This window comes from Hyla sarda, unplaced genomic scaffold (assembly GCF_029499605.1).
Source record: "Hyla sarda isolate aHylSar1 unplaced genomic scaffold, aHylSar1.hap1 scaffold_271, whole genome shotgun sequence".
In the NCBI taxonomy this organism is placed as follows: Eukaryota; Metazoa; Chordata; class Amphibia; order Anura; family Hylidae; genus Hyla; species Hyla sarda.
In genome coordinates, this window is record NW_026609407.1 from 206937 (window position 1) to 232377 (window position 25441).

The following is a 25441-nucleotide window of genomic DNA, read 5'->3' on the forward strand; positions in this document are numbered from 1 at the left end:
CTACTCTTCATTTGCGCAATAGAGCCTCTTTTATGTACAATACGAAAGGATAAGCAGATCCATGGAGTCCCCCTGCCAGGAGGAGGGGGACTAGAGGCGAAGGTAGTGGGGTACATGGACGATGTTGCGGTGTTTTGCAGGGACACCCCATCGCTTCAGAAGACGCTAAAACAGATTCAATATTTTAATTGTGCCTCCGGTTTTAAAGTCAATTTTAACAAAAGTAACATTTTAAACATAGGCGGAATGCCTTTGTATGATGTGCCCGTCCCTGTGTCAGAGTCGGTGCAGATTTTAGGTGTCTCCTTTGACGAGTCTAATAATGGTTTTAATAGCTGGGACTTGGTGGCTCAGAAAATAAATAAGAAAATATGTATGTGGAACATGCGAGAACTTACAATGGAAGGGAAGGTTTTAATTACAAAAATGGTGCTTTTACCTATTTTATTGTATTTAAGTCTGGTTTTTCCACCCCCCGAAATGGTTCTAAAGAAAATAACAAAAGCTTGTTTTACTTTCTTTTGGAGTTCTAAGAGCGAAAAATTAAAGAGACAAATTGTGATAAAACCGAACTCCAGGGGCGGTAAGGATTTTCCAGATTTTAAAGCTTTCCTTTTAATAAAGTTTTTTAGCATGTGTTTTACTACTGTTTTTAAAGATAGCTACTGGTCTTATTTTGTTCGTTTTAATACTGGTTATTTTATGCGGAGGAACGGCTGGTTTTCTACAGTTTTAAGTTGCCCTTATTCTTTGAATTTACCCCCTCAATACATGATTTTAGGAAAAATTTTAAACTTATATAATTTTAAAGGTAAAAGTGTTCAGGATCTGTGCAATAGCAAAAAACTACTAAAGGAAATAAAAGAAACCAGTACCGTGACTCCCATCAAAAATTTTAACGAACAGAAGTGTATACAGATTTGGAAGATGTTGAGTATTAATTATCTTTTTAATTCACAGAAGGACCTGGCCTGGAGCTGCGCACACGAGTGTCTTCCATGCCGGGCATTCCAGCACCGAAGAGGATTATCCAACTCTGCAACCTGCCCGAGGGAGGGATGCCGACAAGAGGAGACCGTGCACCATCTAATATGGACTTGTTTTTACTCGCAGAAAATATGGACAAAGATACTCCCTCTGGTAAAAAGGATAACTGGACTAAAAGACTTAAATATTGCAGTGGTTTTTTATGGTTGCCTGGAATGCCCAACACGGACTCAAGAGACTATTGCATGGAAGATCATAAACTGTGTGAAGGCAGCTCTGTGGAAGGCCAGGAATATTTTATTGTTCAAGCATGAGGTTTTATCTGTGAAGGACATTTTATCTATCTGTTTTTATGAAATGTACCAGTACTATCTTTTAGACAAGAAGAGATTTCCGCTTTTATCTAGAAAATGGTTTTTAAAAGAATGGAATTCTATCTTGTAAAGCCACCAAGTGCCCATTTTATGTTTTAATATGTTGTAAATATGTTATTTATATGTAACTGTTTTTATTGACATATTTGCACAACTTTGTTAACATTATTTAATTTTTAATAAAGTTGCCCCCGTAAGGGTAGTCAAGTTAAAAAAAAATCTGTTCTTATCAGTTTAATATCTGATACGTCCCCTATCTGGGGACCATATATTAAATGGATTTTTGAGAACGGGGGCCGATTTCGAAGCTTGCTTCCGTCGCCCTATGCATTGACCCGATATGGCAGTATCTTCGGGTACAGTGCACCACCCCCTTACAGGGTTAAAAAGAAAGATTCCTACTTTCATTGCTACCTGCTTGCTGGCTAGCCAGCTAGCCAGCCCTGTGGGCCTTGCTGCTGCTGCAGCCAATAAACAAAAGGTGGTGCTGCTGCTGCTTCTGCTGCTTCTGCTTCTGTCTGGCCCCTGTTGGAGCGTCCAGGCACAGGACTTCTGCTGCTGCTGACTAAATGGCCTCCTTAATTGGATCATTTGAGTAGCCAGCACACCTGTGCAGGTAGGGCATGACATGATAGGCAGCTGCCTTGATAGCGGGTGGGTGCTGAATGTTCCTAATTGACAAAATAAGATTAATGCTTATGAAGAAATATAAAATCTCATCCCTTCCCCAATATCGCGCCACACCCCTACCCCTTAATTCCCTGGTTGAACGTGATGGACATATGTCTTTTTTCGACCGTACTAACTATGTAACTATGTAACATAACATGGGGGGGGGGGGGTCTCCTGGCTGTTCACACAGGTGTGTCATTGCTGTACATTGACCATGCATTGCTTCTGTGGTATTGCAAAGGCAAAGACAAATGCTTCCAGCCATCCATTGCACTAATGGATTGGTCATCAGCTGGCTGTCTATGTCCCGCATCAATATAGACCAAAGTACAGAGGGTTAGGCTATGCTATTGTGCACCTACCTGATGCATCAGAAGGTGCGAGGCCCTTGCTAAATTCTGTGCACAGACTTTGAGATCTATGCTTTAGACTGTATCTAAACCTGCTCCAACATGGACTGACATTCTGGCCTACTTTCAGCCGATGCGACTTGTCTGTCGCTGAACAGTCGCTTTTTATGTATTCAGCACCTATGTATAATGTTGTAAAAATGCTCTAGAAGCTAAAGTCGCAGAAATGTCACACATATTTGGCCTGCAACTTTCTGTGCGACAAATTCAGACAGGAAAAATCAGTATAAATCCTTAGAAAATTATCCCCCAGTGTCTCCATCTGCTGGCGGTATTGAATAAGCATTGCTGCACTGATGGGGTATGCATTAGACGAAAAAAAAGAAGAAAAAGAAGAATAATACGCCCAGAAAAGAGGCGAAAAGGAGAAAAACGTAAAAAAACGTGAAAAAAAAGTAAGAGGAAGAGAAGGGAAAAAAAGGTGGAAATGGGTTTAAAAGTGATTTCGGCGGAGAAATATATATATATATATATATATATATATATATATATATATGCGCACACACACACATAGATATAAACGTATTCTCCGTTGAGATATTGCAGCCGCTGCTGTGTCCAGGCCCAGGAGCCTTAGCACTGTGCTGTGATGTCACTCAATACCACTGACATCACTAGGTGTAAACAACATCTCTCCTTTGCTGTGTATGTGACTATGGAGCTGTTTGGTGATGTCGTCTATTACGGCCTTCATAGAAGCAACAGGAGATTGTTGCATCCATCTTGAACCCTCAGAACTACAGTGCTATGATGTCACTCACTTCCACAGGCCTTGCAGAGTGTAAACAACAACAACCCAGCTTTGTTGTGTATGTAACCAAAGGGATTTGTGATGTCACCTAGAACCTTCACAGCAGCGACAGCTTTATGAGGAGCATCAGCACTGCTCTGCCTGAGCAGAACCATCACCGCCATAGGTTGTCAAATAACCCGGATTTAACCCACACAGGTAAGTCCAATGGGGTGCAGGCATGTCCTCTATGCTTACAGCTTCCCGTGGGTGTTGGTTTGATACCGTTTGGGGACAGCCAAGGAGGCATCTGCAGGCAACAAAGGTAGGTGTGTGCTTGTGTGTGTGTTTCCTATGCAGATCCTAAGCCCAGTGTCACATGCAAGTAGGAGGAGTAAGAAGGGTTCCTGGCAAATCCGGGTTATGGATTGCATTTAAAAAGGCCCCGTGGGAGTGCAATGGGCCCCTGTCTTGCTGCTTAGCAATAATGGTATGGGTTTAGGTTCTGCTGTGTGTACTGGTGGTTGACTGCCCCCCAGCCCAGAGTGTGCATGGAAAATTGTCTGGCAGCCTCCCTGACAGCAAGCAGTGATAGTGCCCATGAAGGGGACCTTGTTGGGCCCGCCCCTTTCACGGTTATCGCTTCTCGGCCTTTTGGCTAAGATCAAGTGTAGTATCTGTTCTTATCAGTTTAATATCTGATACGTCCCCTATCTGGGGACCATATATTAAATGGATTTTTGAGAACGGGGGCCGATTTCGAAGCTTGCTTCCGTCGCCCTATGCATTGACCCGATATGGCAGTATCTTCGGGTACAGTGCACCACCCCCTTACAGGGTTAAAAAGAAAGATTCCTACTTTCATTGCTACCTGCTTGCTGGCTAGCCAGCTAGCCAGCCCTGTGGGCCTTGCTGCTGCTGCAGCCAATAAACAAAAGGTGGTGCTGCTGCTGCTTCTGCTGCTTCTGCTTCTGCTTGTGTCTGGCCCCTGTTGGAGCGTCCAGGCACAGGACTTCTGCTGCTGCTGACTAAATGGCCTCCTTAATTGGATCATTTGAGTAGCCAGCACACCTGTGCAGGTAGGGCATGACATGATAGGCAGCTGCCTTGATAGCGGGTGGGTGCTGAATGTTCCTAATTGACAAAATAAGATTAATGCTTATGAAGAAATATAAAATCTCATCCCTTCCCCAATATCGCGCCACACCCCTACCCCTTAATTCCCTGGTTGAACGTGATGGACATATGTCTTTTTTCGACCGTACTAACTATGTAACTATGTAACATAACATGGGGGGGGGGGGGGGTCTCCTGGCTGTTCACACAGGTGTGTCATTGCTGTACATTGACCATGCATTGCTTCTGTGGTATTGCAAAGGCAAAGACAAATGCTTCCAGCCATCCATTGCACTAATGGATTGGTCATCAGCTGGCTGTCTATGTCCCGCATCAATATAGACCAAAGTACAGAGGGTTAGGCTATGCTATTGTGCACCTACCTGATGCATCAGAAGGTGCGAGGCCCTTGCTAAATTCTGTGCACAGACTTTGAGATCTATGCTTTAGACTGTATCTAAACCTGCTCCAACATGGACTGACATTCTGGCCTACTTTCAGCCGATGCGACTTGTCTGTCGCTGAACAGTCGCTTTTTATGTATTCAGCACCTATGTATAATGTTGTAAAAATGCTCTAGAAGCTAAAGTCGCAGAAATGTCACACATATTTGGCCTGCAACTTTCTGTGCGACAAATTCAGACAGGAAAAATCAGTATAAATCCTTAGAAAATTATCCCCCAGTGTCTCCATCTGCTGGCGGTATTGAATAAGCATTGCTGCACTGATGGGGTATGCATTAGACGAAAAAAAAGAAGAAAAAGAAGAATAATACGCCCAGAAAAGAGGCGAAAAGGAGAAAAACGTAAAAAAACGTGAAAAAAAAGTAAGAGGAAGAGAAGGGAAAAAAAGGTGGAAATGGGTTTAAAAGTGATTTCGGCGGAGAAATATATATATATATATATATATATATATATATATATATATGCGCACACACACACATAGATATAAACGTATTCTCCGTTGAGATATTGCAGCCGCTGCTGTGTCCAGGCCCAGGAGCCTTAGCACTGTGCTGTGATGTCACTCAATACCACTGACATCACTAGGTGTAAACAACATCTCTCCTTTGCTGTGTATGTGACTATGGAGCTGTTTGGTGATGTCGTCTATTACGGCCTTCATAGAAGCAACAGGAGATTGTTGCATCCATCTTGAACCCTCAGAACTACAGTGCTATGATGTCACTCACTTCCACAGGCCTTGCAGAGTGTAAACAACAACAACCCAGCTTTGTTGTGTATGTAACCAAAGGGATTTGTGATGTCACCTAGAACCTTCACAGCAGCGACAGCTTTATGAGGAGCATCAGCACTGCTCTGCCTGAGCAGAACCATCACCGCCATAGGTTGTCAAATAACCCGGATTTAACCCACACAGGTAAGTCCAATGGGGTGCAGGCATGTCCTCTATGCTTACAGCTTCCCGTGGGTGTTGGTTTGATACCGTTTGGGGACAGCCAAGGAGGCATCTGCAGGCAACAAAGGTAGGTGTGTGCTTGTGTGTGTGTTTCCTATGCAGATCCTAAGCCCAGTGTCACATGCAAGTAGGAGGAGTAAGAAGGGTTCCTGGCAAATCCGGGTTATGGATTGCATTTAAAAAGGCCCCGTGGGAGTGCAATGGGCCCCTGTCTTGCTGCTTAGCAATAATGGTATGGGTTTAGGTTCTGCTGTGTGTACTGGTGGTTGACTGCCCCCCAGCCCAGAGTGTGCATGGAAAATTGTCTGGCAGCCTCCCTGACAGCAAGCAGTGATAGTGCCCATGAAGGGGACCTTGTTGGGCCCGCCCCTTTCACGGTTATCGCTTCTCGGCCTTTTGGCTAAGATCAAGTGTAGTATCTGTTCTTATCAGTTTAATATCTGATACGTCCCCTATCTGGGGACCATATATTAAATGGATTTTTGAGAACGGGGGCCGATTTCGAAGCTTGCTTCCGTCGCCCTATGCATTGACCCGATATGGCAGTATCTTCGGGTACAGTGCACCACCCCCTTACAGGGTTAAAAAGAAAGATTCCTACTTTCATTGCTACCTGCTTGCTGGCTAGCCAGCTAGCCAGCCCTGTGGGCCTTGCTGCTGCTGCAGCCAATAAACAAAAGGTGGTGCTGCTGCTGCTTCTGCTGCTTCTGCTTCTGCTTGTGTCTGGCCCCTGTTGGAGCGTCCAGGCACAGGACTTCTGCTGCTGCTGACTAAATGGCCTCCTTAATTGGATCATTTGAGTAGCCAGCACACCTGTGCAGGTAGGGCATGACATGATAGGCAGCTGCCTTGATAGCGGGTGGGTGCTGAATGTTCCTAATTGACAAAATAAGATTAATGCTTATGAAGAAATATAAAATCTCATCCCTTCCCCAATATCGCGCCACACCCCTACCCCTTAATTCCCTGGTTGAACGTGATGGACATATGTCTTTTTTCGACCGTACTAACTATGTAACTATGTAACATAACATGGGGGGGGGGGGGGGTCTCCTGGCTGTTCACACAGGTGTGTCATTGCTGTACATTGACCATGCATTGCTTCTGTGGTATTGCAAAGGCAAAGACAAATGCTTCCAGCCATCCATTGCACTAATGGATTGGTCATCAGCTGGCTGTCTATGTCCCGCATCAATATAGACCAAAGTACAGAGGGTTAGGCTATGCTATTGTGCACCTACCTGATGCATCAGAAGGTGCGAGGCCCTTGCTAAATTCTGTGCACAGACTTTGAGATCTATGCTTTAGACTGTATCTAAACCTGCTCCAACATGGACTGACATTCTGGCCTACTTTCAGCCGATGCGACTTGTCTGTCGCTGAACAGTCGCTTTTTATGTATTCAGCACCTATGTATAATGTTGTAAAAATGCTCTAGAAGCTAAAGTCGCAGAAATGTCACACATATTTGGCCTGCAACTTTCTGTGCGACAAATTCAGACAGGAAAAATCAGTATAAATCCTTAGAAAATTATCCCCCAGTGTCTCCATCTGCTGGCGGTATTGAATAAGCATTGCTGCACTGATGGGGTATGCATTAGACGAAAAAAAAGAAGAAAAAGAAGAATAATACGCCCAGAAAAGAGGCGAAAAGGAGAAAAACGTAAAAAAACGTGAAAAAAAAGTAAGAGGAAGAGAAGGGAAAAAAAGGTGGAAATGGGTTTAAAAGTGATTTCGGCGGAGAAATATATATATATATATATATATATATATATATATATATATATATGCGCACACACACACATAGATATAAACGTATTCTCCGTTGAGATATTGCAGCCGCTGCTGTGTCCAGGCCCAGGAGCCTTAGCACTGTGCTGTGATGTCACTCAATACCACTGACATCACTAGGTGTAAACAACATCTCTCCTTTGCTGTGTATGTGACTATGGAGCTGTTTGGTGATGTCGTCTATTACGGCCTTCATAGAAGCAACAGGAGATTGTTGCATCCATCTTGAACCCTCAGAACTACAGTGCTATGATGTCACTCACTTCCACAGGCCTTGCAGAGTGTAAACAACAACAACCCAGCTTTGTTGTGTATGTAACCAAAGGGATTTGTGATGTCACCTAGAACCTTCACAGCAGCGACAGCTTTATGAGGAGCATCAGCACTGCTCTGCCTGAGCAGAACCATCACCGCCATAGGTTGTCAAATAACCCGGATTTAACCCACACAGGTAAGTCCAATGGGGTGCAGGCATGTCCTCTATGCTTACAGCTTCCCGTGGGTGTTGGTTTGATACCGTTTGGGGACAGCCAAGGAGGCATCTGCAGGCAACAAAGGTAGGTGTGTGCTTGTGTGTGTGTTTCCTATGCAGATCCTAAGCCCAGTGTCACATGCAAGTAGGAGGAGTAAGAAGGGTTCCTGGCAAATCCGGGTTATGGATTGCATTTAAAAAGGCCCCGTGGGAGTGCAATGGGCCCCTGTCTTGCTGCTTAGCAATAATGGTATGGGTTTAGGTTCTGCTGTGTGTACTGGTGGTTGACTGCCCCCCAGCCCAGAGTGTGCATGGAAAATTGTCTGGCAGCCTCCCTGACAGCAAGCAGTGATAGTGCCCATGAAGGGGACCTTGTTGGGCCCGCCCCTTTCACGGTTATCGCTTCTCGGCCTTTTGGCTAAGATCAAGTGTAGTATCTGTTCTTATCAGTTTAATATCTGATACGTCCCCTATCTGGGGACCATATATTAAATGGATTTTTGAGAACGGGGGCCGATTTCGAAGCTTGCTTCCGTCGCCCTATGCATTGACCCGATATGGCAGTATCTTCGGGTACAGTGCACCACCCCCTTACAGGGTTAAAAAGAAAGATTCCTACTTTCATTGCTACCTGCTTGCTGGCTAGCCAGCTAGCCAGCCCTGTGGGCCTTGCTGCTGCTGCAGCCAATAAACAAAAGGTGGTGCTGCTGCTGCTTCTGCTGCTTCTGCTTCTGCTTGTGTCTGGCCCCTGTTGGAGCGTCCAGGCACAGGACTTCTGCTGCTGCTGACTAAATGGCCTCCTTAATTGGATCATTTGAGTAGCCAGCACACCTGTGCAGGTAGGGCATGACATGATAGGCAGCTGCCTTGATAGCGGGTGGGTGCTGAATGTTCCTAATTGACAAAATAAGATTAATGCTTATGAAGAAATATAAAATCTCATCCCTTCCCCAATATCGCGCCACACCCCTACCCCTTAATTCCCTGGTTGAACGTGATGGACATATGTCTTTTTTCGACCGTACTAACTATGTAACTATGTAACATAACATGGGGGGGGGGGGGGTCTCCTGGCTGTTCACACAGGTGTGTCATTGCTGTACATTGACCATGCATTGCTTCTGTGGTATTGCAAAGGCAAAGACAAATGCTTCCAGCCATCCATTGCACTAATGGATTGGTCATCAGCTGGCTGTCTATGTCCCGCATCAATATAGACCAAAGTACAGAGGGTTAGGCTATGCTATTGTGCACCTACCTGATGCATCAGAAGGTGCGAGGCCCTTGCTAAATTCTGTGCACAGACTTTGAGATCTATGCTTTAGACTGTATCTAAACCTGCTCCAACATGGACTGACATTCTGGCCTACTTTCAGCCGATGCGACTTGTCTGTCGCTGAACAGTCGCTTTTTATGTATTCAGCACCTATGTATAATGTTGTAAAAATGCTCTAGAAGCTAAAGTCGCAGAAATGTCACACATATTTGGCCTGCAACTTTCTGTGCGACAAATTCAGACAGGAAAAATCAGTATAAATCCTTAGAAAATTATCCCCCAGTGTCTCCATCTGCTGGCGGTATTGAATAAGCATTGCTGCACTGATGGGGTATGCATTAGACGAAAAAAAAGAAGAAAAAGAAGAATAATACGCCCAGAAAAGAGGCGAAAAGGAGAAAAACGTAAAAAAACGTGAAAAAAAAGTAAGAGGAAGAGAAGGGAAAAAAAGGTGGAAATGGGTTTAAAAGTGATTTCGGCGGAGAAATATATATATATATATATATATATATATATATATATATATATATATGCGCACACACACACATAGATATAAACGTATTCTCCGTTGAGATATTGCAGCCGCTGCTGTGTCCAGGCCCAGGAGCCTTAGCACTGTGCTGTGATGTCACTCAATACCACTGACATCACTAGGTGTAAACAACATCTCTCCTTTGCTGTGTATGTGACTATGGAGCTGTTTGGTGATGTCGTCTATTACGGCCTTCATAGAAGCAACAGGAGATTGTTGCATCCATCTTGAACCCTCAGAACTACAGTGCTATGATGTCACTCACTTCCACAGGCCTTGCAGAGTGTAAACAACAACAACCCAGCTTTGTTGTGTATGTAACCAAAGGGATTTGTGATGTCACCTAGAACCTTCACAGCAGCGACAGCTTTATGAGGAGCATCAGCACTGCTCTGCCTGAGCAGAACCATCACCGCCATAGGTTGTCAAATAACCCGGATTTAACCCACACAGGTAAGTCCAATGGGGTGCAGGCATGTCCTCTATGCTTACAGCTTCCCGTGGGTGTTGGTTTGATACCGTTTGGGGACAGCCAAGGAGGCATCTGCAGGCAACAAAGGTAGGTGTGTGCTTGTGTGTGTGTTTCCTATGCAGATCCTAAGCCCAGTGTCACATGCAAGTAGGAGGAGTAAGAAGGGTTCCTGGCAAATCCGGGTTATGGATTGCATTTAAAAAGGCCCCGTGGGAGTGCAATGGGCCCCTGTCTTGCTGCTTAGCAATAATGGTATGGGTTTAGGTTCTGCTGTGTGTACTGGTGGTTGACTGCCCCCCAGCCCAGAGTGTGCATGGAAAATTGTCTGGCAGCCTCCCTGACAGCAAGCAGTGATAGTGCCCATGAAGGGGACCTTGTTGGGCCCGCCCCTTTCACGGTTATCGCTTCTCGGCCTTTTGGCTAAGATCAAGTGTAGTATCTGTTCTTATCAGTTTAATATCTGATACGTCCCCTATCTGGGGACCATATATTAAATGGATTTTTGAGAACGGGGGCCGATTTCGAAGCTTGCTTCCGTCGCCCTATGCATTGACCCGATATGGCAGTATCTTCGGGTACAGTGCACCACCCCCTTACAGGGTTAAAAAGAAAGATTCCTACTTTCATTGCTACCTGCTTGCTGGCTAGCCAGCTAGCCAGCCCTGTGGGCCTTGCTGCTGCTGCAGCCAATAAACAAAAGGTGGTGCTGCTGCTGCTTCTGCTGCTTCTGCTTCTGCTTGTGTCTGGCCCCTGTTGGAGCGTCCAGGCACAGGACTTCTGCTGCTGCTGACTAAATGGCCTCCTTAATTGGATCATTTGAGTAGCCAGCACACCTGTGCAGGTAGGGCATGACATGATAGGCAGCTGCCTTGATAGCGGGTGGGTGCTGAATGTTCCTAATTGACAAAATAAGATTAATGCTTATGAAGAAATATAAAATCTCATCCCTTCCCCAATATCGCGCCACACCCCTACCCCTTAATTCCCTGGTTGAACGTGATGGACATATGTCTTTTTTCGACCGTACTAACTATGTAACTATGTAACATAACATGGGGGGGGGGGGGGTCTCCTGGCTGTTCACACAGGTGTGTCATTGCTGTACATTGACCATGCATTGCTTCTGTGGTATTGCAAAGGCAAAGACAAATGCTTCCAGCCATCCATTGCACTAATGGATTGGTCATCAGCTGGCTGTCTATGTCCCGCATCAATATAGACCAAAGTACAGAGGGTTAGGCTATGCTATTGTGCACCTACCTGATGCATCAGAAGGTGCGAGGCCCTTGCTAAATTCTGTGCACAGACTTTGAGATCTATGCTTTAGACTGTATCTAAACCTGCTCCAACATGGACTGACATTCTGGCCTACTTTCAGCCGATGCGACTTGTCTGTCGCTGAACAGTCGCTTTTTATGTATTCAGCACCTATGTATAATGTTGTAAAAATGCTCTAGAAGCTAAAGTCGCAGAAATGTCACACATATTTGGCCTGCAACTTTCTGTGCGACAAATTCAGACAGGAAAAATCAGTATAAATCCTTAGAAAATTATCCCCCAGTGTCTCCATCTGCTGGCGGTATTGAATAAGCATTGCTGCACTGATGGGGTATGCATTAGACGAAAAAAAAGAAGAAAAAGAAGAATAATACGCCCAGAAAAGAGGCGAAAAGGAGAAAAACGTAAAAAAACGTGAAAAAAAAGTAAGAGGAAGAGAAGGGAAAAAAAGGTGGAAATGGGTTTAAAAGTGATTTCGGCGGAGAAATATATATATATATATATATATATATATATATATATATATGCGCACACACACACATAGATATAAACGTATTCTCCGTTGAGATATTGCAGCCGCTGCTGTGTCCAGGCCCAGGAGCCTTAGCACTGTGCTGTGATGTCACTCAATACCACTGACATCACTAGGTGTAAACAACATCTCTCCTTTGCTGTGTATGTGACTATGGAGCTGTTTGGTGATGTCGTCTATTACGGCCTTCATAGAAGCAACAGGAGATTGTTGCATCCATCTTGAACCCTCAGAACTACAGTGCTATGATGTCACTCACTTCCACAGGCCTTGCAGAGTGTAAACAACAACAACCCAGCTTTGTTGTGTATGTAACCAAAGGGATTTGTGATGTCACCTAGAACCTTCACAGCAGCGACAGCTTTATGAGGAGCATCAGCACTGCTCTGCCTGAGCAGAACCATCACCGCCATAGGTTGTCAAATAACCCGGATTTAACCCACACAGGTAAGTCCAATGGGGTGCAGGCATGTCCTCTATGCTTACAGCTTCCCGTGGGTGTTGGTTTGATACCGTTTGGGGACAGCCAAGGAGGCATCTGCAGGCAACAAAGGTAGGTGTGTGCTTGTGTGTGTGTTTCCTATGCAGATCCTAAGCCCAGTGTCACATGCAAGTAGGAGGAGTAAGAAGGGTTCCTGGCAAATCCGGGTTATGGATTGCATTTAAAAAGGCCCCGTGGGAGTGCAATGGGCCCCTGTCTTGCTGCTTAGCAATAATGGTATGGGTTTAGGTTCTGCTGTGTGTACTGGTGGTTGACTGCCCCCCAGCCCAGAGTGTGCATGGAAAATTGTCTGGCAGCCTCCCTGACAGCAAGCAGTGATAGTGCCCATGAAGGGGACCTTGTTGGGCCCGCCCCTTTCACGGTTATCGCTTCTCGGCCTTTTGGCTAAGATCAAGTGTAGTATCTGTTCTTATCAGTTTAATATCTGATACGTCCCCTATCTGGGGACCATATATTAAATGGATTTTTGAGAACGGGGGCCGATTTCGAAGCTTGCTTCCGTCGCCCTATGCATTGACCCGATATGGCAGTATCTTCGGGTACAGTGCACCACCCCCTTACAGGGTTAAAAAGAAAGATTCCTACTTTCATTGCTACCTGCTTGCTGGCTAGCCAGCTAGCCAGCCCTGTGGGCCTTGCTGCTGCTGCAGCCAATAAACAAAAGGTGGTGCTGCTGCTGCTTCTGCTGCTTCTGCTTCTGCTTGTGTCTGGCCCCTGTTGGAGCGTCCAGGCACAGGACTTCTGCTGCTGCTGACTAAATGGCCTCCTTAATTGGATCATTTGAGTAGCCAGCACACCTGTGCAGGTAGGGCATGACATGATAGGCAGCTGCCTTGATAGCGGGTGGGTGCTGAATGTTCCTAATTGACAAAATAAGATTAATGCTTATGAAGAAATATAAAATCTCATCCCTTCCCCAATATCGCGCCACACCCCTACCCCTTAATTCCCTGGTTGAACGTGATGGACATATGTCTTTTTTCGACCGTACTAACTATGTAACTATGTAACATAACATGGGGGGGGGGGGGGGGGTCTCCTGGCTGTTCACACAGGTGTGTCATTGCTGTACATTGACCATGCATTGCTTCTGTGGTATTGCAAAGGCAAAGACAAATGCTTCCAGCCATCCATTGCACTAATGGATTGGTCATCAGCTGGCTGTCTATGTCCCGCATCAATATAGACCAAAGTACAGAGGGTTAGGCTATGCTATTGTGCACCTACCTGATGCATCAGAAGGTGCGAGGCCCTTGCTAAATTCTGTGCACAGACTTTGAGATCTATGCTTTAGACTGTATCTAAACCTGCTCCAACATGGACTGACATTCTGGCCTACTTTCAGCCGATGCGACTTGTCTGTCGCTGAACAGTCGCTTTTTATGTATTCAGCACCTATGTATAATGTTGTAAAAATGCTCTAGAAGCTAAAGTCGCAGAAATGTCACACATATTTGGCCTGCAACTTTCTGTGCGACAAATTCAGACAGGAAAAATCAGTATAAATCCTTAGAAAATTATCCCCCAGTGTCTCCATCTGCTGGCGGTATTGAATAAGCATTGCTGCACTGATGGGGTATGCATTAGACGAAAAAAAAGAAGAAAAAGAAGAATAATACGCCCAGAAAAGAGGCGAAAAGGAGAAAAACGTAAAAAAACGTGAAAAAAAAGTAAGAGGAAGAGAAGGGAAAAAAAGGTGGAAATGGGTTTAAAAGTGATTTCGGCGGAGAAATATATATATATATATATATGCGCACACACACACATAGATATAAACGTATTCTCCGTTGAGATATTGCAGCCGCTGCTGTGTCCAGGCCCAGGAGCCTTAGCACTGTGCTGTGATGTCACTCAATACCACTGACATCACTAGGTGTAAACAACATCTCTCCTTTGCTGTGTATGTGACTATGGAGCTGTTTGGTGATGTCGTCTATTACGGCCTTCATAGAAGCAACAGGAGATTGTTGCATCCATCTTGAACCCTCAGAACTACAGTGCTATGATGTCACTCACTTCCACAGGCCTTGCAGAGTGTAAACAACAACAACCCAGCTTTGTTGTGTATGTAACCAAAGGGATTTGTGATGTCACCTAGAACCTTCACAGCAGCGACAGCTTTATGAGGAGCATCAGCACTGCTCTGCCTGAGCAGAACCATCACCGCCATAGGTTGTCAAATAACCCGGATTTAACCCACACAGGTAAGTCCAATGGGGTGCAGGCATGTCCTCTATGCTTACAGCTTCCCGTGGGTGTTGGTTTGATACCGTTTGGGGACAGCCAAGGAGGCATCTGCAGGCAACAAAGGTAGGTGTGTGCTTGTGTGTGTGTTTCCTATGCAGATCCTAAGCCCAGTGTCACATGCAAGTAGGAGGAGTAAGAAGGGTTCCTGGCAAATCCGGGTTATGGATTGCATTTAAAAAGGCCCCGTGGGAGTGCAATGGGCCCCTGTCTTGCTGCTTAGCAATAATGGTATGGGTTTAGGTTCTGCTGTGTGTACTGGTGGTTGACTGCCCCCCAGCCCAGAGTGTGCATGGAAAATTGTCTGGCAGCCTCCCTGACAGCAAGCAGTGATAGTGCCCATGAAGGGGACCTTGTTGGGCCCGCCCCTTTCACGGTTATCGCTTCTCGGCCTTTTGGCTAAGATCAAGTGTAGTATCTGTTCTTATCAGTTTAATATCTGATACGTCCCCTATCTGGGGACCATATATTAAATGGATTTTTGAGAACGGGGGCCGATTTCGAAGCTTGCTTCCGTCGCCCTATGCATTGACCCGATATGGCAGTATCTTCGGGTACAGTGCACCACCCCCTTACAGGGTTAAAAAGAAAGATTCCTACTTTCATTGCTACCTGCTTGCTGGCTAGCCAGCTAGCCAGCCCTGTGGGCCTTGCTGCTGCTGCTGCAGCCAAAAAACAAAAGGTGGTGCTGCTGCTGCTTCTGCTGCTTCTGCTGCTTCTGCTTCTGCTTGTGTCTGGCCCCTGTTGGAGCGTCCAGGCACAGGACTTCTGCTGCTGCTGACTAAATGGCCTCCTTAATTGGATCATTTGAGTAGCCAGCACACCTGTGCAGGTAGGGCATGACATGATAGGCAGCTGCCTTGATAGCGGGTGGGTGCTGAATGTTCCTAATTGACAAAATAAGATTAATGCTTATGAAGAAATATAAAATCTCATCCCTTCCCCAATATCGCGCCACACCCCTACCCCTTAATTCCCTGGTTGAACGTGATGGACATATGTCTTTTTTCGACCGTACTAACTATGTAACTATGTAACATAACATGGGGGGGGGGGGGGTCTCCTGGCTGTTCACACAGGTGTGTCATTGCTGTACATTGACCATGCATTGCTTCTGTGGTATTGCAAAGGCAAAGACAAATGCTTCCAGCCATCCATTGCACTAATGGATTGGTCATCAGCTGGCTGTCTATGTCCCGCATCAATATAGACCAAAGTACAGAGGGTTAGGCTATGCTATTGTGCACCTACCTGATGCATCAGAAGGTGCGAGGCCCTTGCTAAATTCTGTGCACAGACTTTGAGATCTATGCTTTAGACTGTATCTAAACCTGCTCCAACATGGACTGACATTCTGGCCTACTTTCAGCCGATGCGACTTGTCTGTCGCTGAACAGTCGCTTTTTATGTATTCAGCACCTATGTATAATGTTGTAAAAATGCTCTAGAAGCTAAAGTCGCAGAAATGTCACACATATTTGGCCTGCAACTTTCTGTGCGACAAATTCAGACAGGAAAAATCAGTATAAATCCTTAGAAAATTATCCCCCAGTGTCTCCATCTGCTGGCGGTATTGAATAAGCATTGCTGCACTGATGGGGTATGCATTAGACGAAAAAAAAGAAGAAAAAGAAGAATAATACGCCCAGAAAAGAGGCGAAAAGGAGAAAAACGTAAAAAAACGTGAAAAAAAAGTAAGAGGAAGAGAAGGGAAAAAAAGGTGGAAATGGGTTTAAAAGTGATTTCGGCGGAGAAATATATATATATATATATATATATATATATATATATATATATATGCGCACACACACACATAGATATAAACGTATTCTCCGTTGAGATATTGCAGCCGCTGCTGTGTCCAGGCCCAGGAGCCTTAGCACTGTGCTGTGATGTCACTCAATACCACTGACATCACTAGGTGTAAACAACATCTCTCCTTTGCTGTGTATGTGACTATGGAGCTGTTTGGTGATGTCGTCTATTACGGCCTTCATAGAAGCAACAGGAGATTGTTGCATCCATCTTGAACCCTCAGAACTACAGTGCTATGATGTCACTCACTTCCACAGGCCTTGCAGAGTGTAAACAACAACAACCCAGCTTTGTTGTGTATGTAACCAAAGGGATTTGTGATGTCACCTAGAACCTTCACAGCAGCGACAGCTTTATGAGGAGCATCAGCACTGCTCTGCCTGAGCAGAACCATCACCGCCATAGGTTGTCAAATAACCCGGATTTAACCCACACAGGTAAGTCCAATGGGGTGCAGGCATGTCCTCTATGCTTACAGCTTCCCGTGGGTGTTGGTTTGATACCGTTTGGGGACAGCCAAGGAGGCATCTGCAGGCAACAAAGGTAGGTGTGTGCTTGTGTGTGTGTTTCCTATGCAGATCCTAAGCCCAGTGTCACATGCAAGTAGGAGGATTAAGAAGGGTTCCTGGCAAATCCGGGTTATGGATTGCATTTAAAAAGGCCCCGTGGGAGTGCAATGGGCCCCTGTCTTGCTGCTTAGCAATAATGGTATGGGTTTAGGTTCTGCTGTGTGTACTGGTGGTTGACTGCCCCCCAGCCCAGAGTGTGCATGGAAAATTGTCTGGCAGCCTCCCTGACAGCAAGCAGTGATAGTGCCCATGAAGGGGACCTTGTTGGGCCCGCCCCTTTCACGGTTATCGCTTCTCGGCCTTTTGGCTAAGATCAAGTGTAGTATCTGTTCTTATCAGTTTAATATCTGATACGTCCCCTATCTGGGGACCATATATTAAATGGATTTTTGAGAACGGGGGCCGATTTCGAAGCTTGCTTCCGTCGCCCTATGCATTGACCCGATATGGCAGTATCTTCGGGTACAGTGCACCACCCCCTTACAGGGTTAAAAAGAAAGATTCCTACTTTCATTGCTACCTGCTTGCTGGCTAGCCAGCTAGCCAGCCCTGTGGGCCTTGCTGCTGCTGCAGCCAATAAACAAAAGGTGGTGCTGCTGCTGCTTCTGCTGCTTCTGCTTCTGCTTGTGTCTGGCCCCTGTTGGAGCGTCCAGGCACAGGACTTCTGCTGCTGCTGACTAAATGGCCTCCTTAATTGGATCATTTGAGTAGCCAGCACACCTGTGCAGGTAGGGCATGACATGATAGGCAGCTGCCTTGATAGCGGGTGGGTGCTGAATGTTCCTAATTGACAAAATAAGATTAATGCTTATGAAGAAATATAAAATCTCATCCCTTCCCCAATATCGCGCCACACCCCTACCCCTTAATTCCCTGGTTGAACGTGATGGACATATGTCTTTTTTCGACCGTACTAACTATGTAACTATGTAACATAACATGGGGGGGGGGGGGGTCTCCTGGCTGTTCACACAGGTGTGTCATTGCTGTACATTGACCATGCATTGCTTCTGTGGTATTGCAAAGGCAAAGACAAATGCTTCCAGCCATCCATTGCACTAATGGATTGGTCATCAGCTGGCTGTCTATGTCCCGCATCAATATAGACCAAAGTACAGAGGGTTAGGCTATGCTATTGTGCACCTACCTGATGCATCAGAAGGTGCGAGGCCCTTGCTAAATTCTGTGCACAGACTTTGAGATCTATGCTTTAGACTGTATCTAAACCTGCTCCAACATGGACTGACATTCTGGCCTACTTTCAGCCGATGCGACTTGTCTGTCGCTGAACAGTCGCTTTTTATGTATTCAGCACCTATGTATAATGTTGTAAAAATGCTCTAGAAGCTAAAGTCGCAGAAATGTCACACATATTTGGCCTGCAACTTTCTGTGCGACAAATTCAGACAGGAAAAATCAGTATAAATCCTTAGAAAATTATCCCCCAGTGTCTCCATCTGCTGGCGGTATTGAATAAGCATTGCTGCACTGATGGGGTATGCATTAGACGAAAAAAAAGAAGAAAAAGAAGAATAATACGCCCAGAAAAGAGGCGAAAAGGAGAAAAACGTAAAAAAACGTGAAAAAAAAGTAAGAGGAAGAGAAGGGAAAAAAAGGTGGAAATGGGTTTAAAAGTGATTTCGGCGGAGAAATATATATATATATATATATATATATATATATATATATATATATGCGCACACACACACATAGATATAAACGTATTCTCCGTTGAGATATTGCAGCCGCTGCTGTGTCCAGGCCCAGGAGCCTTAGCACTGTGCTGTGATGTCACTCAATACCACTGACATCACTAGGTGTAAACAACATCTCTCCTTTGCTGTGTATGTGACTATGGAGCTGTTTGGTGATGTCGTCTATTACGGCCTTCATAGAAGCAACAGGAGATTGTTGCATCCATCTTGAACCCTCAGAACTACAGTGCTATGATGTCACTCACTTCCACAGGCCTTGCAGAGTGTAAACAACAACAACCCAGCTTTGTTGTGTATGTAACCAAAGGGATTTGTGATGTCACCTAGAACCTTCACAGCAGCGACAGCTTTATGAGGAGCATCAGCACTGCTCTGCCTGAGCAGAACCATCACCGCCATAGGTTGTCAAATAACCCGGATTTAACCCACACAGGTAAGTCCAATGGGGTGCAGGCATGTCCTCTATGCTTACAGCTTCCCGTGGGTGTTGGTTTGATACCGTTTGGGGACAGCCAAGGAGGCATCTGCAGGCAACAAAGGTAGGTGTGTGCTTGTGTGTGTGTTTCCTATGCAGATCCTAAGCCCAGTGTCACATGCAAGTAGGAGGAGTAAGAAGGGTTCCTGGCAAATCCGGGTTATGGATTGCATTTAAAAAGGCCCCGTGGGAGTGCAATGGGCCCCTGTCTTGCTGCTTAGCAATAATGGTATGGGTTTAGGTTCTGCTGTGTGTACTGGTGGTTGACTGCCCCCCAGCCCAGAGTGTGCATGGAAAATTGTCTGGCAGCCTCCCTGACAGCAAGCAGTGATAGTGCCCATGAAGGGGACCTTGTTGGGCCCGCCCCTTTCACGGTTATCGCTTCTCGGCCTTTTGGCTAAGATCAAGTGTAGTATCTGTTCTTATCAGTTTAATATCTGATACGTCCCCTATCTGGGGACCATATATTAAATGGATTTTTGAGAACGGGGGCCGATTTCGAAGCTTGCTTCCGTCGCCCTATGCATTGACCCGATATGGCAGTATCTTCGGGTACAGTGCACCACCCCCTTACAGGGTTAAAAAGAAAGATTCCTACTTTCATTGCTACCTGCTTGCTGGCTAGCCAGCTAGCCAGCCCTGTGGGCCTTGCTGCTGCTGCAGCCAATAAACAAAAGGTGGTGCTGCTGCTGCTTCTGCTGCTTCTGCTTCTGCTTGTGTCTGGCCCCTGTTGGAGCGTCCAGGCACAGGACTTCTGCTGCTGCTGACTAAATGGCCTCCTTAATTGGATCATTTGAGTAGCCAGCACACCTGTGCAGGTAGGGCATGACATGATAGGCAGCTGCCTTGATAGCGGGTGGGTGCTGAATGTTCCTAATTGACAAAATAAGATTAATGCTTATGAAGAAATATAAAATCTCATCCCTTCCCCAATATCGCGCCACACCCCTACCCCTTAATTCCCTGGTTGAACGTGATGGACATATGTCTTTTTTCGACCGTACTAACTATGTAACTATGTAACATAACATGGGGGGGGGGGGTCTCCTGGCTGTTCACACAGGTGTGTCATTGCTGTACATTGACCATGCATTGCTTCTGTGGTATTGCAAAGGCAAAGACAAATGCTTCCAGCCATCCATTGCACTAATGGATTGGTCATCAGCTGGCTGTCTATGTCCCGCATCAATATAGACCAAAGTACAGAGGGTTAGGCTATGCTATTGTGCACCTACCTGATGCATCAGAAGGTGCGAGGCCCTTGCTAAATTCTGTGCACAGACTTTGAGATCTTTGCTTTAGACTGTATCTAAACCTGCTCCAACATGGACTGACATTCTGGCCTACTTTCAGCCGATGCGACTTGTCTGTCGCTGAACAGTCGCTTTTTATGTATTCAGCACCTATGTATAATGTTGTAAAAATGCTCTAGAAGCTAAAGTCGCAGAAATGTCACACATATTTGGCCTGCAACTTTCTGTGCGACAAATTCAGACAGGAAAAATCAGTATAAATCCTTAGAAAATTATCCCCCAGTGTCTCCATCTGCTGGCGGTATTGAATAAGCATTGCTGCACTGATGGGGTATGCATTAGACGAAAAAAAAGAAGAAAAAGAAGAATAATACGCCCAGAAAAGAGGCGAAAAGGAGAAAAACGTAAAAAAACGTGAAAAAAAAGTAAGAGGAAGAGAAGGGAAAAAAAGGTGGAAATGGGTTTAAAAGTGATTTCGGCGGAGAAATATATATATATATATATATATATATATATATATATATATATATGCGCACACACACACATAGATATAAACGTATTCTCCGTTGAGATATTGCAGCCGCTGCTGTGTCCAGGCCCAGGAGCCTTAGCACTGTGCTGTGATGTCACTCAATACCACTGACATCACTAGGTGTAAACAACATCTCTCCTTTGCTGTGTATGTGACTATGGAGCTGTTTGGTGATGTCGTCTATTACGGCCTTCATAGAAGCAACAGGAGATTGTTGCATCCATCTTGAACCCTCAGAACTACAGTGCTATGATGTCACTCACTTCCACAGGCCTTGCAGAGTGTAAACAACAACAACCCAGCTTTGTTGTGTATGTAACCAAAGGGATTTGTGATGTCACCTAGAACCTTCACAGCAGCGACAGCTTTATGAGGAGCATCAGCACTGCTCTGCCTGAGCAGAACCATCACCGCCATAGGTTGTCAAATAACCCGGATTTAACCCACACAGGTAAGTCCAATGGGGTGCAGGCATGTCCTCTATGCTTACAGCTTCCCGTGGGTGTTGGTTTGATACCGTTTGGGGACAGCCAAGGAGGCATCTGCAGGCAACAAAGGTAGGTGTGTGCTTGTGTGTGTGTTTCCTATGCAGATCCTAAGCCCAGTGTCACATGCAAGTAGGAGGAGTAAGAAGGGTTCCTGGCAAATCCGGGTTATGGATTGCATTTAAAAAGGCCCCGTGGGAGTGCAATGGGCCCCTGTCTTGCTGCTTAGCAATAATGGTATGGGTTTAGGTTCTGCTGTGTGTACTGGTGGTTGACTGCCCCCCAGCCCAGAGTGTGCATGGAAAATTGTCTGGCAGCCTCCCTGACAGCAAGCAGTGATAGTGCCCATGAAGGGGACCTTGTTGGGCCCGCCCCTTTCACGGTTATCGCTTCTCGGCCTTTTGGCTAAGATCAAGTGTAGTATCTGTTCTTATCAGTTTAATATCTGATACGTCCCCTATCTGGGGACCATATATTAAATGGATTTTTGAGAACGGGGGCCGATTTCGAAGCTTGCTTCCGTCGCCCTATGCATTGACCCGATATGGCAGTATCTTCGGGTACAGTGCACCACCCCCTTACAGGGTTAAAAAGAAAGATTCCTACTTTCATTGCTACCTGCTTGCTGGCTAGCCAGCTAGCCAGCCCTGTGGGCCTTGCTGCTGCTGCAGCCAATAAACAAAAGGTGGTGCTGCTGCTGCTTCTGCTGCTTCTGCTTCTGCTTGTGTCTGGCCCCTGTTGGAGCGTCCAGGCACAGGACTTCTGCTGCTGCTGACTAAATGGCCTCCTTAATTGGATCATTTGAGTAGCCAGCACACCTGTGCAGGTAGGGCATGACATGATAGGCAGCTGCCTTGATAGCGGGTGGGTGCTGAATGTTCCTAATTGACAAAATAAGATTAATGCTTATGAAGAAATATAAAATCTCATCCCTTCCCCAATATCGCGCCACACCCCTACCCCTTAATTCCCTGGTTGAACGTGATGGACATATGTCTTTTTTTGACCGTACTAACTATGTAACTATGTAACATAACATGGGGGGGGGGGGGTCTCCTGGCTGTTCACACAGGTGTGTCATTGCTGTACATTGACCATGCATTGCTTCTGTGGTATTGCAAAGGCAAAGACAAATGCTTCCAGCCATCCATTGCACTAATGGATTGGTCATCAGCTGGCTGTCTATGTCCCGCATCAATATAGACCAAAGTACAGAGGGTTAGGCTATGCTATTGTGCACCTACCTGATGCATCAGAAGGTGCGAGGCCCTTGCTAAATTCTGTGCACAGACTTTGAGATCTATGCTTTAGACTGTATCTAAACCTGCTCCAACATGGACTGACATTCTGGCCTACTTTCAGCCGATGCGACTTGTCTGTCGCTGAACAGTCGCTTTTTATGTATTCAGCACCTATGTATAATGTTGTAAAAATGCTCTAGAAGCTAAAGTCGCAGAAATGTCACACATATTTGGCCTGCAACTTTCTGTGCGACAAATTCAGACAGGAAAAATCAGTATAAATCCTTAGAAAATTATCCCCCAGTGTCTCCATCTGCTGGCGGTATTGAATAAGCATTGCTGCACTGATGGGGTATGCATTAGACGAAAAAAAAGAAGAAAAAGAAGAATAATACGCCCAGAAAAGAGGCGAAAAGGAGAAAAACGTAAAAAAACGTGAAAAAAAAGTAAGAGGAAGAGAAGGGAAAAAAAGGTGGAAATGGGTTTAAAAGTGATTTCGGCGGAGAAATATATATATATATATATATATATATATATATATATATATATATGCGCACACACACACATAGATATAAACGTATTCTCCGTTGAGATATTGCAGCCGCTGCTGTGTCCAGGCCCAGGAGCCTTAGCACTGTGCTGTGATGTCACTCAATACCACTGACATCACTAGGTGTAAACAACATCTCTCCTTTGCTGTGTATGTGACTATGGAGCTGTTTGGTGATGTCGTCTATTACGGCCTTCATAGAAGCAACAGGAGATTGTTGCATCCATCTTGAACCCTCAGAACTACAGTGCTATGATGTCACTCACTTCCACAGGCCTTGCAGAGTGTAAACAACAACAACCCAGCTTTGTTGTGTATGTAACCAAAGGGATTTGTGATGTCACCTAGAACCTTCACAGCAGCGACAGCTTTATGAGGAGCATCAGCACTGCTCTGCCTGAGCAGAACCATCACCGCCATAGGTTGTCAAATAACCCGGATTTAACCCACACAGGTAAGTCCAATGGGGTGCAGGCATGTCCTCTATGCTTACAGCTTCCCATGGGTGTTGGTTTGATACCGTTTGGGGACAGCCAAGGAGGCATCTGCAGGCAACAAAGGTAGGTGTGTGCTTGTGTGTGTGTTTCCTATGCAGATCCTAAGCCCAGTGTCACATGCAAGTAGGAGGAGTAAGAAGGGTTCCTGGCAAATCCGGGTTATGGATTGCATTTAAAAAGGCCCCGTGGGAGTGCAATGGGCCCCTGTCTTGCTGCTTAGCAATAATGGTATGGGTTTAGGTTCTGCTGTGTGTACTGGTGGTTGACTGCCCCCCAGCCCAGAGTGTGCATGGAAAATTGTCTGGCAGCCTCCCTGACAGCAAGCAGTGATAGTGCCCATGAAGGGGACCTTGTTGGGCCCGCCCCTTTCACGGTTATCGCTTCTCGGCCTTTTGGCTAAGATCAAGTGTAGTATCTGTTCTTATCAGTTTAATATCTGATACGTCCCCTATCTGGGGACCATATATTAAATGGATTTTTGAGAACGGGGGCCGATTTCGAAGCTTGCTTCCGTCGCCCTATGCATTGACCCGATATGGCAGTATCTTCGGGTACAGTGCACCACCCCCTTACAGGGTTAAAAAGAAAGATTCCTACTTTCATTGCTACCTGCTTGCTGGCTAGCCAGCTAGCCAGCCCTGTGGGCCTTGCTGCTGCTGCAGCCAATAAACAAAAGGTGGTGCTGCTGCTGCTTCTGCTGCTTCTGCTTCTGCTTGTGTCTGGCCCCTGTTGGAGCGTCCAGGCACAGGACTTCTGCTGCTGCTGACTAAATGGCCTCCTTAATTGGATCATTTGAGTAGCCAGCACACCTGTGCAGGTAGGGCATGACATGATAGGCAGCTGCCTTGATAGCGGGTGGGTGCTGAATGTTCCTAATTGACAAAATAAGATTAATGCTTATGAAGAAATATAAAATCTCATCCCTTCCCCAATATCGCGCCACACCCCTACCCCTTAATTCCCTGGTTGAACGTGATGGACATATGTCTTTTTTCGACCGTACTAACTATGTAACTATGTAACATAACATGGGGGGGGGGGGGGTCTCCTGGCTGTTCACACAGGTGTGTCATTGCTGTACATTGACCATGCATTGCTTCTGTGGTATTGCAAAGGCAAAGACAAATGCTTCCAGCCATCCATTGCACTAATGGATTGGTCATCAGCTGGCTGTCTATGTCCCGCATCAATATAGACCAAAGTACAGAGGGTTAGGCTATGCTATTGTGCACCTACCTGATGCATCAGAAGGTGCGAGGCCCTTGCTAAATTCTGTGCACAGACTTTGAGATCTATGCTTTAGACTGTATCTAAACCTGCTCCAACATGGACTGACATTCTGGCCTACTTTCAGCCGATGCGACTTGTCTGTCGCTGAACAGTCGCTTTTTATGTATTCAGCACCTATGTATAATGTTGTAAAAATGCTCTAGAAGCTAAAGTCGCAGAAATGTCACACATATTTGGCCTGCAACTTTCTGTGCGACAAATTCAGACAGGAA

At 45.7% G+C, this 25441-nt stretch overlaps 11 non-coding genes across 11 annotated transcripts; all 11 read left to right on the forward strand.

Moving 5' to 3' along the window:
- Positions 1 to 1542: 1542 nt before the first annotated feature.
- On the forward strand, positions 1543 to 1733 carry LOC130325341 (U2 spliceosomal RNA). The gene has a single exon (XR_008870181.1). It is a non-coding gene; the product is annotated as a U2 spliceosomal RNA (small nuclear RNA).
- Positions 1734 to 3811: 2078 nt separating this feature from the next.
- LOC130325255 (U2 spliceosomal RNA) lies at positions 3812 to 4002 on the forward strand. Its single transcript, XR_008870105.1, has one exon. It is a non-coding gene; the product is annotated as a U2 spliceosomal RNA (small nuclear RNA).
- Positions 4003 to 6088: 2086 nt separating this feature from the next.
- On the forward strand, positions 6089 to 6279 carry LOC130325256 (U2 spliceosomal RNA). Its single transcript, XR_008870106.1, has one exon. It is a non-coding gene; the product is annotated as a U2 spliceosomal RNA (small nuclear RNA).
- Positions 6280 to 8369: 2090 nt separating this feature from the next.
- LOC130325257 (U2 spliceosomal RNA) lies at positions 8370 to 8560 on the forward strand. Its single transcript, XR_008870107.1, has one exon. It is a non-coding gene; the product is annotated as a U2 spliceosomal RNA (small nuclear RNA).
- Positions 8561 to 10651: 2091 nt separating this feature from the next.
- Positions 10652 to 10842, forward strand: LOC130325258 (U2 spliceosomal RNA). The gene has a single exon (XR_008870108.1). It is a non-coding gene; the product is annotated as a U2 spliceosomal RNA (small nuclear RNA).
- A 2085-nt stretch (positions 10843 to 12927) lies between these two features.
- On the forward strand, positions 12928 to 13118 carry LOC130325260 (U2 spliceosomal RNA). The gene has a single exon (XR_008870110.1). It is a non-coding gene; the product is annotated as a U2 spliceosomal RNA (small nuclear RNA).
- Positions 13119 to 15186: 2068 nt separating this feature from the next.
- On the forward strand, positions 15187 to 15377 carry LOC130325261 (U2 spliceosomal RNA). Its single transcript, XR_008870111.1, has one exon. It is a non-coding gene; the product is annotated as a U2 spliceosomal RNA (small nuclear RNA).
- Positions 15378 to 17478: 2101 nt separating this feature from the next.
- On the forward strand, positions 17479 to 17669 carry LOC130325262 (U2 spliceosomal RNA). The gene has a single exon (XR_008870112.1). It is a non-coding gene; the product is annotated as a U2 spliceosomal RNA (small nuclear RNA).
- Positions 17670 to 19758: 2089 nt separating this feature from the next.
- Positions 19759 to 19949, forward strand: LOC130325263 (U2 spliceosomal RNA). Its single transcript, XR_008870113.1, has one exon. It is a non-coding gene; the product is annotated as a U2 spliceosomal RNA (small nuclear RNA).
- A 2087-nt stretch (positions 19950 to 22036) lies between these two features.
- LOC130325264 (U2 spliceosomal RNA) lies at positions 22037 to 22227 on the forward strand. The gene has a single exon (XR_008870114.1). It is a non-coding gene; the product is annotated as a U2 spliceosomal RNA (small nuclear RNA).
- Positions 22228 to 24315: 2088 nt separating this feature from the next.
- On the forward strand, positions 24316 to 24506 carry LOC130325266 (U2 spliceosomal RNA). The gene has a single exon (XR_008870115.1). It is a non-coding gene; the product is annotated as a U2 spliceosomal RNA (small nuclear RNA).
- Positions 24507 to 25441: the final 935 nt, after the last annotated feature.